This window comes from Plectropomus leopardus, chromosome 8 (genome assembly GCF_026936395.1).
Source record: "Plectropomus leopardus strain MGB_pleo_1.0 chromosome 8, ASM2693639v1, whole genome shotgun sequence".
Taxonomy (NCBI): domain Eukaryota; kingdom Metazoa; phylum Chordata; class Actinopteri; order Perciformes; family Serranidae; genus Plectropomus; species Plectropomus leopardus.
The window spans coordinates 36306896-36319521 of record NC_142183.1 but is presented as its reverse complement, the minus strand read 5'-3'; the positions used below and the strand labels follow the sequence as shown (position 1 = coordinate 36319521).

General features: G+C 42.3%; 1 long non-coding RNA gene across 1 annotated transcript; it reads right to left on the bottom strand.

The window, feature by feature from the left end:
* Positions 1-3005: 3005 nt before the first annotated feature.
* On the bottom strand, positions 3006-4140 carry LOC148189026 (uncharacterized). Its single transcript, XR_015777146.1, has 2 exons — positions 3414-4140; positions 3006-3170 (listed from the first exon to the last, which is right to left on the bottom strand). It is a non-coding gene; the product is annotated as an uncharacterized LOC148189026 (long non-coding RNA).
* Between the last annotated feature and the right edge of the window lie 8486 nt (positions 4141-12626).

Genomic DNA, 12626 nt, shown 5'->3' with positions numbered 1-12626 from the left:
GCCCATCAGGTTAATGGGGCAGACTTTTGAGAGTAAGAATGCATGTTTGAAATTTGCATTTAACTCATCCTCACATTTGAGTGGGACAGTAATGTTCTCTTTAATTGTTTGACCTGATGAACCAATAGAGTGCACATAATGTCCACTTAGTTCTGGTTTTGTAGTGAGTTCTAAAGCTTTTAGCACAGAGTGTGTGGCTCCTGAATCAATTAAGAACACAACATTTTGGTCTGAAATGGTCAACGTATGTTGTGGGAAGTTCTTGAAATGCTCAGCTGCGTACTGAACATATGTTAAAGCAGTTACATGTCTATTGTCTGTGCTCTCAATAGATTGTGTTTTAATATGTTCAGTATGTATGTGTGAGTGTGGTGCAGTACCTTCTTTGGACCTTACAAGTTGGTTTGGCTTGTCAGCAGGAGTCCTTTCCTCTCCGACAGCCCCCGACCATCCTCAGTCTGAAGTATTCTCTGGATCTGATGTTGGTGTAGTAGGACAGTCACGTTTCCAATGTCCAATTTCACCACAGCGATAAAAGGCATCCATGGCAAAATTATTGAGATGTCTGCTAGCTCTTCTTTCGCTGTTTTTTCCATGGCCACGTCCTCTGCCTTTATTTTCTTGACCTGGTTTTCCATGTCCTCGAGTGGTTGTGTTATACATGGTTATTGCTGCCATGTGAAGTTCTTTTTGTGCTGTTTCTTGTGGTTGTTTTAAACTCCTGGCAAAACGTGAGGAGTTGCTCAGCAAATATTTTTCCTGATGCTGTGGGGTTAGGTAGGTGTTGAGAGGCTGCTGTGATGTCAGCAGAAGTCCATGCACGGAAGACCAATGTTGCACCTTCTGGTCCGGACACTTCAATCATGGGCATGTTGAAGGTAGCATCTTGATTTGGGTTGCGCAGTCTTTGTGCAATTGGAGAGGAGGGTTTGCCTGTAGTGTCTTGTGATGGAGAAGAAGCTGTTCCTGGACTTGTCCTTTGTTGTATCAGGCTGGAGGGGTCTGTTTCTCTTCCTCTGCTGGGCGTTGTGGAGTTGTATGGTGGTGGAGCTGAGGGATGAGAGGGTGGGCTGCCGTCGAGGTCTGGGTCCAACTTCAAAGCTGTCAACTGTGGGTACAAAGAAGGCGAAATCTGCGAGTCATGTGTTCTTTGTGAATGTGAAGTGTCGTTTGTTTCAAATGTTTCTCGTGAAAGAGGTAATTGTTTCTGCATCATTTTCTTATTTCAGTTTTTCTGCTTCCCCTTTCCACTTTCAACATTCTTTTTGACCCTCTATAGTTTCTAATTTCTTAACAGAAATTTTTCTTTTTTTTTCTTCTCATTTCTTGCTCTTTTTTTTTTTTTTTTTCCTTCTAACTTTGATATGTTTTTTAAACTGAGGGATAACCCTATTGGGAACCCAATCTCAGCTGTCCAGACATTTAAATATTCTAAGCTTTTATCCCCATACTTCTTTTTCATCACATCCACAACTGGGCTCTCCGGAGGCATGTCACCGGAGAGATTACCCCCCATTTTTCAACAAAAATGTGGTACCCGTGCGCGACACTTACAATACAGACGTCTCTGATAAGGATTGCTTCGTTAAGCTACAAGCAATAAAAAGCATCCAAAGTTTTTAAACTTTGACCCCTGAGCTAAGTTACCCTAACTCAGACACAGCTTGTGGATAGAATGAGAAAAGAGTATGTTGCCAAATTAAACCCAAATTTTAAAGAAATAGAATTTAAATGTCAATATTTCAATGCCCACCAGATGAATTTCTCTGACTTGCGTTCTTGGAATCCCAGCGGTGACGATCTGGGGCGTCTGCGGACAGTTCTCCCTTCTCAGAAGAGGATTTGAGGTTGGAGACTGGAAAGACTTTTTCTTCCAGGATGGCCCGTCACTGTCCGCGTTCCGTCCCAGACGATCACTCGAGGGATCCCACTTCTGACACCAAATTGTGGTGGAAATTCTCTGCTGCTTTTGCTGGTGAAGAATGAAATAGAGACTTCTGTCGGCCGACAAGGTTTTATTTCCATTGCAAAGAAAAGGTCAATCAACATGTGAGCGGTCAGGATGAAGAAAGACCCCGAGCATGGGGAAAACTGGACATTTTATGCTTGTGGAGAAACACACCCCTTGGTCTCTTATCAAAAGGTATGAGTTAAACTCATCACAGTTCAAAATACGAACAAATTTGAATCTTGATGAGGAGACAGAAGGGAAGGATGTCTCACGTGGTTGAAATGCAAAGGAACTGAATTCTGACATTTTGGTGAGGCAGTGGGAGGTTGTGTGTCTCACAAAGAAGTCAAAATTACAATTACACAATACAAACAAAAATGTCACAATTAATACAAATTAATGTAAAACAAATTAATACATATAACTATTTAAAAAAATGGTACACGTCCCTTAAGTATGGACAGACTTGGCCTACAGAGTCCGAGCAGCCTTAACGTGCTCCAAGACCCAAAACAGCTATGCCCAAAAAGCCAAACAGCTAGGCCCAAAGAGCTAAACAGCAGTCATACTCAGGGAGTGGAGGCTGATGACGCACAAAACAGTGGCCTCACTTTGCTGAGGCTCACAGCTCCACAAAGCACAGAAAGGTGAGCCTCAAAGTCTGCGGCTCAACCACATTGCAGCTGCACGGACTGCCAACTGCACCCGGGAGAGCTTCCAGTGGAGCGATCCGTCCACCACAGGACCAACAATCAGCCGTGCTGTGCGCCACAACAGCTGCCAAGCCAAACCAGGCTGCAGTCACCATGGAAGGTGAGTGGAAATGGACGCAGACGCAGAAGTGTGGCCACACACCTGTATATACTGTATAAGCGTTTACAGCGCCGCTGTCAGGTGCTTAATCAGGGTGCCAGTAAGGCTGGCACAGTGCCATACAGTGACAGGGAATGAGACAACCTCCTGCTACACTTGTGACACAGGGTAAAACCCAAGTTTTTTAAATTGACTCTGTTCTGATAGGGAGCACTCTGTTCAAAACAGCAGACAGATGGGGTTAGGGTGTGCAACAAGATAAAATTTATTAAAAGCCAGCTTGATCAAAACACAACTTAAAGGGCCCCAGCCAAAAGTCTCTTGTTCCTACAACAGAACCCACATCCAAGTCCTCTTTCTTGGGGTCCTAGGAGATGCAGAACCCAGGAGATGGTCAGTGCAGAGCCTGAGTACAGAAAGTTTTGTTAAGGATTGGGTTCTGTTTGTTCGGCAGCTTCGAGATGTTACAGACTACTCAAAAAGGCTAGGAGTCCATGCACTGTGTCATTAAGTTATAGTAAAAAAAAAAAACAAAACAAAAAAAAAACAGAAAAGGAAAACAAAGCAAAACTTGAATTTAAAAAAAAAAAAAAAATCAGTGACAAAATCAGCACTGAAGCAAAGGAATGAGGACAAGGCTGGGGCTTACCAAGGCAGCAGGGGCACCAAAGGGTCCATAAACTAACCACCCGTGACACTGCACACCAACGAAAAACAGGATCGTGAAGAAACCACCACCACCAGGGACCTGAACTGCTGCCTAGGCCCACAGCATCTGTCCACCAGAGAGAAGGAAAAAAAAAAAACACACAACAAAATAAATGACCCAGGCAAGTAATTCTGGCGGATAAAAACAGTTCTAAAACGTGGTCTTCTCTTCGTGACAAATGACTAAGATCAGGCAAAATTGCGGAGAGGTACTTAACTGACAGGAGAGGCGAAGCGTGCTTCACCTCTCCACGTGTCTCAGTGCGCTTCCTCTCCGCGTCTCTCTCTTTTTCTTACTCCCTTGCTGGAGCCGCTCTGCTGCCGAGCCCCCGCTGCTCTCCCAGTCGCCTACTTTGCTGGTGCGCCTCCTGATTCTCCTCACGGGGCTACGCGTCGTTGGCTCTCCCGTTGCCACTGCTGCTGCTTCACCCTCTCGTCCTCTCGCTATGGTACACTTCGTCCGTCTCTCTGGCTCACTCCTTGTGCTTTCTCCTCTAGTCTTCTTGCTCTGCTTCCCTCTTGCACACCTGTGTTCAATTGCCCCACCATCCCAGCGAGAAACCCCACAACCCTTAAGTGCGCGCAGCAAGCGCGTTCTCCCAGTGCCAACAGGTGTTCCAAATCAGAAATTAAGATCGTGCACCCAGGAGAAAGGGGAAGACGGTAGACTTGTGCAGAAACAAACAAAAAAAAAAGGCTCAGTCACACACACACATCCCGTGACACTTGCTCACGTGACCAACCTTTAAGCATCCAAAACAGATTCCTTTTCCTCTCAGGAATTCATTTTTCTCCCTTTGAGAAATTTTATCTAGCTTTGAACACATTGGTAACAGATGGGACCCTTCACAATAAAGGCAGGATTCTGATTACTCCATATTTGTGTTGGGTTGCTTTGGCATTTTGTGCACTGTGGGCTTTATAGTTACAGTATGGTCAGGAGAAGCAGTGGTTGTTGCAGAACTGCTTCCTTTGACTATGCTTTTGGGTAACAGCTTGCTGTCATTTACAGCCTTCTTTGAAGTGCTTGGAGGTGCATCTGAAATGTCACCAGAGTGGATGAGACAGGACTTTGACTTGGATCTCCAAAGAGTTTATATCTGGGAATGTGGCCCTGTAACCTTGTCGTTCTTGTATTTCACAAGCTGTTGATGTCCATCTTTCTTGCAGCGTGTATGGCCACCTTATTATGATGTTTCTCATGTTTGATGGAATGTTCATCTCCTCCATGTGCTGTATCTCTGTCATAGCATATCAGCAACCTCTTAAGAACAGTGTAAATTCCTGCAGTGCCTGAACATCCTTTGCTTTAATAACAGGCCATTGAAATGCTTTGTCCATGTAGGCCAGGCATGTCAAACTGGTCCACAGGGGGGCCGGTGTGGCTGCAGGTTTTGTTTCCAACCAAGTAGCAGCACACCAGACTTGACTCATTTAATCAACTGATCTCCGTCTTCAGACAGTTGATTGGTCAAACTGTGTGCTCTTGGTTGGTTGGCACAAAAACCTGCAGCCACACCGGCCCCCCTGTGGACCAGTTTGACATGCCTGATGTAGGCTGTTGCTATTCAGTGTTCACTGCCAAAGTGTTCTTTCAGAGGACCTTTTGCTCTTTGATATCCTTGCTGTGGTGCCAAATACAAGCAGCTGCTTGCCAGCTCTCTGGGCTGCCCCCTAGTGAACTGCTCGAGAAAATATAAACAGTCTTGATAGCTGCTTGTTCTTTCTTCTACACAATGTTCCAAAGTCCTTATAAAGAAGATAAACTGTAATGGATCACCGTCGAATAGTTATGTCTCTGTGTGGCATAGTGACTGACATTTGCTGTTGTACAAGCACTGAGGTGATTTCATTTTGCTTTTGCATTATTCCACAAATTGCATCCTGTTTAACTGTGTTTTGCATTAATGAGGTGCTCTTTGTTTTTTGTATTTGTTGTTCCTGTGTAGGTGCCATTCTTAGAGATGCAGCTACTGGGGCTGTGAAAGCATCCTGAGACTCATGCTGTAGAGTAGTTGCACTTTTACTTTAGGCCTCACATCAGATGTTGAGAAAATAGGTGGCACTCTTGAGCCTCGTTTCAAAGTCAAGGTGTTCCATCTTGGCACAAATTCATTTGTGTTTGGGTTAAATTCATATCTTTGCTCTTTAAGACCTTTGCTCACATATGACATTTGAACAGGCTTTTCCTCCAACCTTGCTGCCTTCCAGTACAGAAGGTCTTGCTGCAGCAGCAGTTATTTGTGCATCAAGCTCCAGTTGCTCCTTTATTTTTCTCAGTTTGTTTTTCTCCTGTCTGAGTTTTTCCTCTTGTGCCTCAAGTTTGTGTTTTCTTTGCAGAGCAGCAGCTTGCTCCATTAAAGCTGCCTTTTCTGCTTTTGCCTTTATGTGTGCTGATGAAACACTTGAAACAGATAACCTGTTCAAATGGCCACTCCTGTATAACCTTTATTGACTGGATACATTCAACTCACTGTCTCCAGGGTTAATGTCACTTTGAAACTCAGTTTTTTTAGTGTTATCATCACCATCATCATCATGCTCATCATCATCATCTTTATTTTCACCATTATTTACATCATCGGCATCATTTACATTATTTGCTCCATTTTCATTCAGCAATTTTGATATTGGCAATGTGGTGATTTTTGTCTTTACATGACTTGCTTGTGCAAAGCTGCACTTCCTTTAATTTTGAAGCCTCTCAATAATCATTGAGATCCCTTTAAGAGTAGACCGTCTTGTTCTTGTTTCAGAGACATCAGATTGCATTTCTTTGGGTACGGTTTCAACAGTAGCACCTTCCATTTTATTCATTTTCCACATATGCGTACTGCTCCTTTAAGAGAGAGCTCTTAAACATGCTGCACTATGTTGAGGATCTGGGTACAAACAACACACTTGCACTTTCATGTGAGTTGAGCAATGATCTCTCTTTTTTAATTTGCACATAGTCCACAGAAAATCAACACCATCAATAATGACTTGAATGCAGTGAACTATTTTCCTCAAAGCAGCCCTACGCTGCAGCACAATGGCATTTCAAACATAAATACAGGTGTATATACTAACAGGGGACCTCGTTGAGTTGATCATGGATGTTTTATAGTGAAATCTGGATACAGCCGTGGCGGCGTTCATTGTATCTCAATTAATGCTAGGGGCTTAAGAAAAATCACTAAGAGAAAATCGATATTTTTATTTTGTAAGGGCGAAAAAGCTAAATTTATTTTTCTGCAAGAAACACACTCAAAACTAGTGGATGAAAACTTCTGGATAAATCAGTGGGGTGATAAAATTATCTTTGACCAAGGTTCCACTAGATCAGCAGGCTTGGCTATTGTGCTCTGTAACTCTCCTGGTAAATTGACTACCTCTAGAATAAATAATAAAGGTCATTGGCTAATCTGTGTCCTTGAAACTGATGAGCAATTCTGCATTTTGGTCAATATTTATGGCTTTAATAACCTAACTCATAACAAACAGTTGATTTTGGATGTCTCTAATGCCATTGAATCCCTTAAGCTTATTTATCCAATTGCTAGCATTATTATAGGAGGAGATTTCAATATGGTTATTGATGACTGTCTTGATAGAAATCCTCAAATCTCAAAACAGCTCCTATAATCCTGACCTATCTGTTTTTTTGTGGCACCCACAATCTGTTAGATACATGGCGCCTTAGACAGCCAAATATCAAACAATATTCCTGGTTCAAACCAAACGACACAATCAAATCCAGAATAGACTTCTGGCTAATGTCTTTTCCAATGTTAAGCCATATTTCTGACTGTTGTATGTCAGCTCCTCTCACTGATCACTCTGTTATTAAGCTGTCTTTTACTACCCCTGGCAGATGTTTTAGAAACAAGGGTTACTGGAAATTTAATTCTAGTTTATTAAAATTCCAGATCTTTCATGAAGATATAAAAGCCATTACAATGGAAGTGATGCTACATAAATCTATTACTTCTTACATCTCTAAATTGGAATTCATGAAGTTTAAATTCAGAGAACACACTATTAAATTTTGAAAGTCTCTCAACAGAAGTTAAAAATGATCAGAAATCAATATTATCAAAGAAATAAACAGCTGCTGCAGATCATCACTTTCTGACAATGATAAGCAAAAACTACGAATTCTACAAACTAAACTTAATGAAATCTATTGAAAAAAAGCTGAAGGGGCCTACATAAGATCCAGGGCAAAATTGATAGGGGAATGAGAGAAGAGTACATCATATTTCTGTCAATTACAGAAAAGAAGGCAGGAAAGAAATTCGATCAAAGCCTTATTTATTCATGACCAAATTTGTTCTGATCCAGCCTTGATTGGTGAGGAAATTGTTTCCTTCTATCGTAAACTTTACCCATCAGCCTTTTCTGTTGTTGATGCTGACTCCTTCTTCAACCATATCTCATATCTTACTCCCATATAGACAAGGAGTTTGCAGAATTATGTGATACTGATATTACTTCTGATGAGCTAAATATAGCAGTAGAGAGTCTGGCTTTGGATAAGTCACCAGGATGTGATGGTCTTACAGCCAACTTTTTTAAACATTTGTGGGACTTGTTAAAAAGTCCATTTTCTCTTATGTTTAAGGAAGCTACTGACAATTTCACATTCCGCCACGCTATGAAACAAGGCATAATAACTTTGATCCCAAAGCCTGGTAAGGATCCCATAATTATAGAAAATCTCAGACCAATAACATTGTTAAACACTGACTTATAGTTAAAACACAGTCGAAAAATATTGTAAACAGAGAAATGTACCAGTGTGACTCTATAAGGCTGTAAACGTGGACATGTGGGATTAATGAGTTTCTGTGTCCGCTGTGATGACATCTAACGTCCCCGACAAACACTGTAGTCCCATTTAGCCACTTGTTAGCAACTGCCTTTTTTAAGACGAGTAGAACCTTTAAAGTTCAAAGTTCGGGTTCGAACTCGGGCAAAATTCTCACTTGAGGTTTCTTTTAGCGATAAACATTTATAAACGACCAGATTTCATTGCAGTCAAACCTACTGTGATGACTATCTAGACAAAAACGGGCGAGTATGTGATAAAAACCGTGACGACCTGCACTGCCAACCGTGGTGAATCTTATTTACAAAGAAAACACAAACAGGAAAATAAATAGACATAACTAATGGCTCCTACACACTCTGTTGGATTTCACTACATACTTATTTTTATTGCATTATTTACTTTATTGAACTTTGTTGCATTTGTTTTCTGACTGTGTCCTCCCTTTGTTTGTCACAAACATTGAGCCAGGTTTGTGTCAACTGAAAGATAAACACCTGATGAAGCAAATACACATCTGGCTACTGCAGACTTGCCAGTCACTAAGTCTGGGGGCAGCTTTTGATCTACATCCTGCCTTTACAGCATATGTGCTTTCATCTCCTTTGTTTGGGGTCAGCTCATCGACTCAGACCTGCTCTGTGTCTGTCAGTTCACCAGTATGACTCAAAAAAAAACTCTTGAGCTCACACCACCACAGCAAACTTTTGGACTGGTCGTAAATTATTTCTACAACACACCATACCTCAGCCAGTGAACAAATCAGCTAATGACTGGAGCTCATAGAAGCTTTTGACAGAATAAGTTATGAACTTCTATTTTTGAGTTGATTTTTTTTTTTTTTCAGATTTGTCACCAAAGATTAGTTTTTAAATTAGTAAAGAAGCACACGATATGGCATGTTAACAAGAGGTCATAACAGATTTGCTGAGGAGATGTACCCAGGTGCAGGTAGTATTTTCTCCTAATTAAGTATGAAAAACAAATTAACAGAGAGCATGTTTCTTTTCTGAGTTTTATTGTAATAAACAGAGTTCACATCTGCTGATGTAGATCCCTGACCTAGTCAGCAAGAGTAGTATTATTGTAGTATTTTGACCACAGACATTTTAACTAAACATGTGACCTTTAATGATTGTACTATTGCTGTTTTTGTTTCAGGATCCTCCAGAGACCAGAATCACCTGATGCTGAACCTGAACATGGACCCAGCTGTGTGTCCCTGAAGAGTGGGGCATCCATGGAGCCTCCTCTTGTTTTTAGACAATCTGCTGCTGGAGGATAAAAGTCTAAAGCTAATAAAAATGCATTTGAGATTAGTTTTCATACAACATGCCTGGATCTGCTCATTTTGACTTGTTGTTGATGTAGTGAAGTGAAATACAATCAGATGTAAACACAGAATGTTTTATTCTGAAAAGTAGGTGGATGTTTTAATGCTGTATCACTGTCTGATTTCCTGTCTGCTCTGTGTTAAATTTGGCTGAATTTATGCAAAGTGATCTGGCGTCCAGCAAAAATAGGAGCCTTGCATATCTGATCCGCAAGCCTCTGGACTGCCGGAGTTGAGACGGAGTCAATCCGCAATGCAGCGGAGCCAGCAGAAATTAGAACATAGACTAGAGTGTAATCTATTTGGTCTGTCTACGGTGACAGATCGGAGCCAGACCCCACACGAACCTGGTGGAAATTAGGGAGATTCAACCACTCTCTCATCTCCACAAAACTAACCAATCAGTGAGTGAGATGGGTGTGATGTCAGAGTACCCTGACACCTTAAATTTACCTGATTGATATTTTAACTGTTGACTCAGAGAATTTGAACTGTTTTGTTGTCATGTTTTATCTGGAAGCTGACCAGTACAACCAGTCTGACACTGAGAAGCTCCACTGGAGCCACTGGAGGTTCTGAGTGCATTGCTCCAGGGGACTTCAGCAGTGCACAGTGAGGGAGGGGAAGCAATACCAAGGGGCTGGGGAGAGCTGTTGGGAGTGAACCAAACTGACTGGTGAAGAAAACAGTTGGCTGAAAGCTCAGAAGAGCTGTAGACTGCGCTGTTGGTTCTCTTAGGACTATTAAGAGTTTAGGACAGTCGCACAGCACATCCCTTGAGGACATAAAGCAAGTTGACCAGCTCAGGAAACATACTGTGAGTGACTTTGAGAGCTTCAACAGGACCATGCTCTTTGGCTAGTTAATGAGGGAGATGGAGTATAAGACAGGGTAAGCAGACTGTGAGAGAGCACGATGAATCATACCTTGTTTTTATAGACTCGGAATATAGGGCCCAGGTGTTAGAGGAGGAATTAAAAACCATCCTGCCCAGCAGTGCATTAGAGCACACAGACACTGTTGCATTCTAACAGCAGAGGTCCACGGTGTGCACAAACATATTTTGAGCACATTTTTCATAATTCCTTCACAGAGTGGACTGGGAGAGGTCAGAGGTTCCCAGTGGTCAGTCTGCCCACAGCATCAAACACACCTGGACTCCATATTTATCGTCTGTACGTGTACAACAACTAGTTTTATATAGACTCTGTTCACAATCATTCCCATGCTGAACTTTTTAGACTAGTGAACTGTCAGATAGTCCCTCGTGGATTTGAGTTTTAGTTCCATGATTTTAGTTTGACTGTGTCATTTATATAATACCCTGTTTCAGGAGCTGGAGGAAAACATTGTCACTTTTGTGAAGATCGTGCTGACAAAAATCCCGAGGGTTCTCAGTTCAAATAACCCAGAATGCTTAGACAGTCTGAGGGAGGACAAGGAGCAGTTGGACAGAGAGGATGAAGAGCAGAGGAGGAGTAGACGAGACACATTTTTGAAGATCACATTGCACTTCCTGACGAGAATGAAGCAGAAGGAGCTGGCTTTCTGCAGAGCAGTAAGATCTCTAAAGATTTAACATGATTGATGAAAGGTATATTTACTAATGTCTCAAGAGATGGACCAACATTAATTAATGTACTCAATGTTTAAGGAAATTACATGTTACAATATTTTTTTTAATCTTTATTCTAACTTATTGATATTCTTTGTTGTATGCTCATTCAGGATATTCAGTTGCAGTTTGTCAGCGTGAACTCAAATCTAACCTGCAGAAGAAGTTTCAATGTATGTTTGAGGGGATCGCTAAAGCCGGAAGCCCAACCCCTGTGAATGAGATTTACCCAGAGCTCTATATCACAAAGGGAGGGACTGCAGAGGTCAATGATGAACATGAGGTCAGACAGATTGAAACAGCATCCTTGAAACCAGACAGACAAGAAACCAACAATCAGACAAGAAGACATCTTTAAAGGCTCACATGGAGGATCAATTAGAAGACCAGACCACCTCTGACTTTACCACTAGCCTGTGGTGGTGTGGGATCCGTGGATGGGGGATGACCCCAGAGCAAACACTCGGACAGGATTAGCGTAGGAGAAACAAAGTAACAAAGAATGTTTTTAATTAGAATAATGTAATGGAAGGGAATGGTAGTTGGATAAGGGAGCCGGGGACCATGTGGGCAGCGATGGCAGGTGAGGTCATTGAGGTGGAGGGTGATGAAGATCCCGAGGTGGTGACTGAACACGGAGGCGGGGGGCTGGGTGGTGAGGCGCTGGAGCTTGGCGACGAGAGGCACTGGAGAAAACACAAAAAGGTACAATGAGCAAAAATCCAAAAAGCACGAGAGCGAATCAAAAAAGCACAAAGAGAAACTCAAACTGAGACTGCCGATCTACCACTTGTGAAGCTGGCAATAACCTGGCAGTGAGGAGAAGTGAAGCCGGAGTATTTAAGCTGTGAGGAGATGATTGCAGATGAGGTGCAGGTGAGAGAGTGTGCCCAATGCTCCAGCACCCAGAAGCCACGCCCAGCCCCTGAAACACAGAAACACAGACAGACAACCCAAGCATACACACAGACAGTCCCAAACACTCACAAACAGTCACAATAATCACAAACACCACATAGCCTCTACTATACAAATATATTGTCAATTAGTAACAGTTAGGTGTAACTCTTCTACAACAGTCCCCATAAGGTTTTTGCAACACAGTGAAGTTCCCAGCATATTTCAACATTTCTAATTGAGCAGCCAGCTACCTCTGGCTTGCTGATCACCAGCTGGCAGCGTCCGCATTGTCTGTCTGAAGCATAGTGAACATCGATCTGCATTATGAACTCTGATTGGCATGGCCTTGATCCCCGGCTTTGCAGCGTCTCATATCTGCTCTTCCATCAGCCAAACAACAGTGAACATGGGTTTGTACTGGATTGTAATTTCTGGAAAGTGTTTGAGGGGAAAGAGAGTTCGGACTGAGACAGAGACTGAAACAGAATGTTGA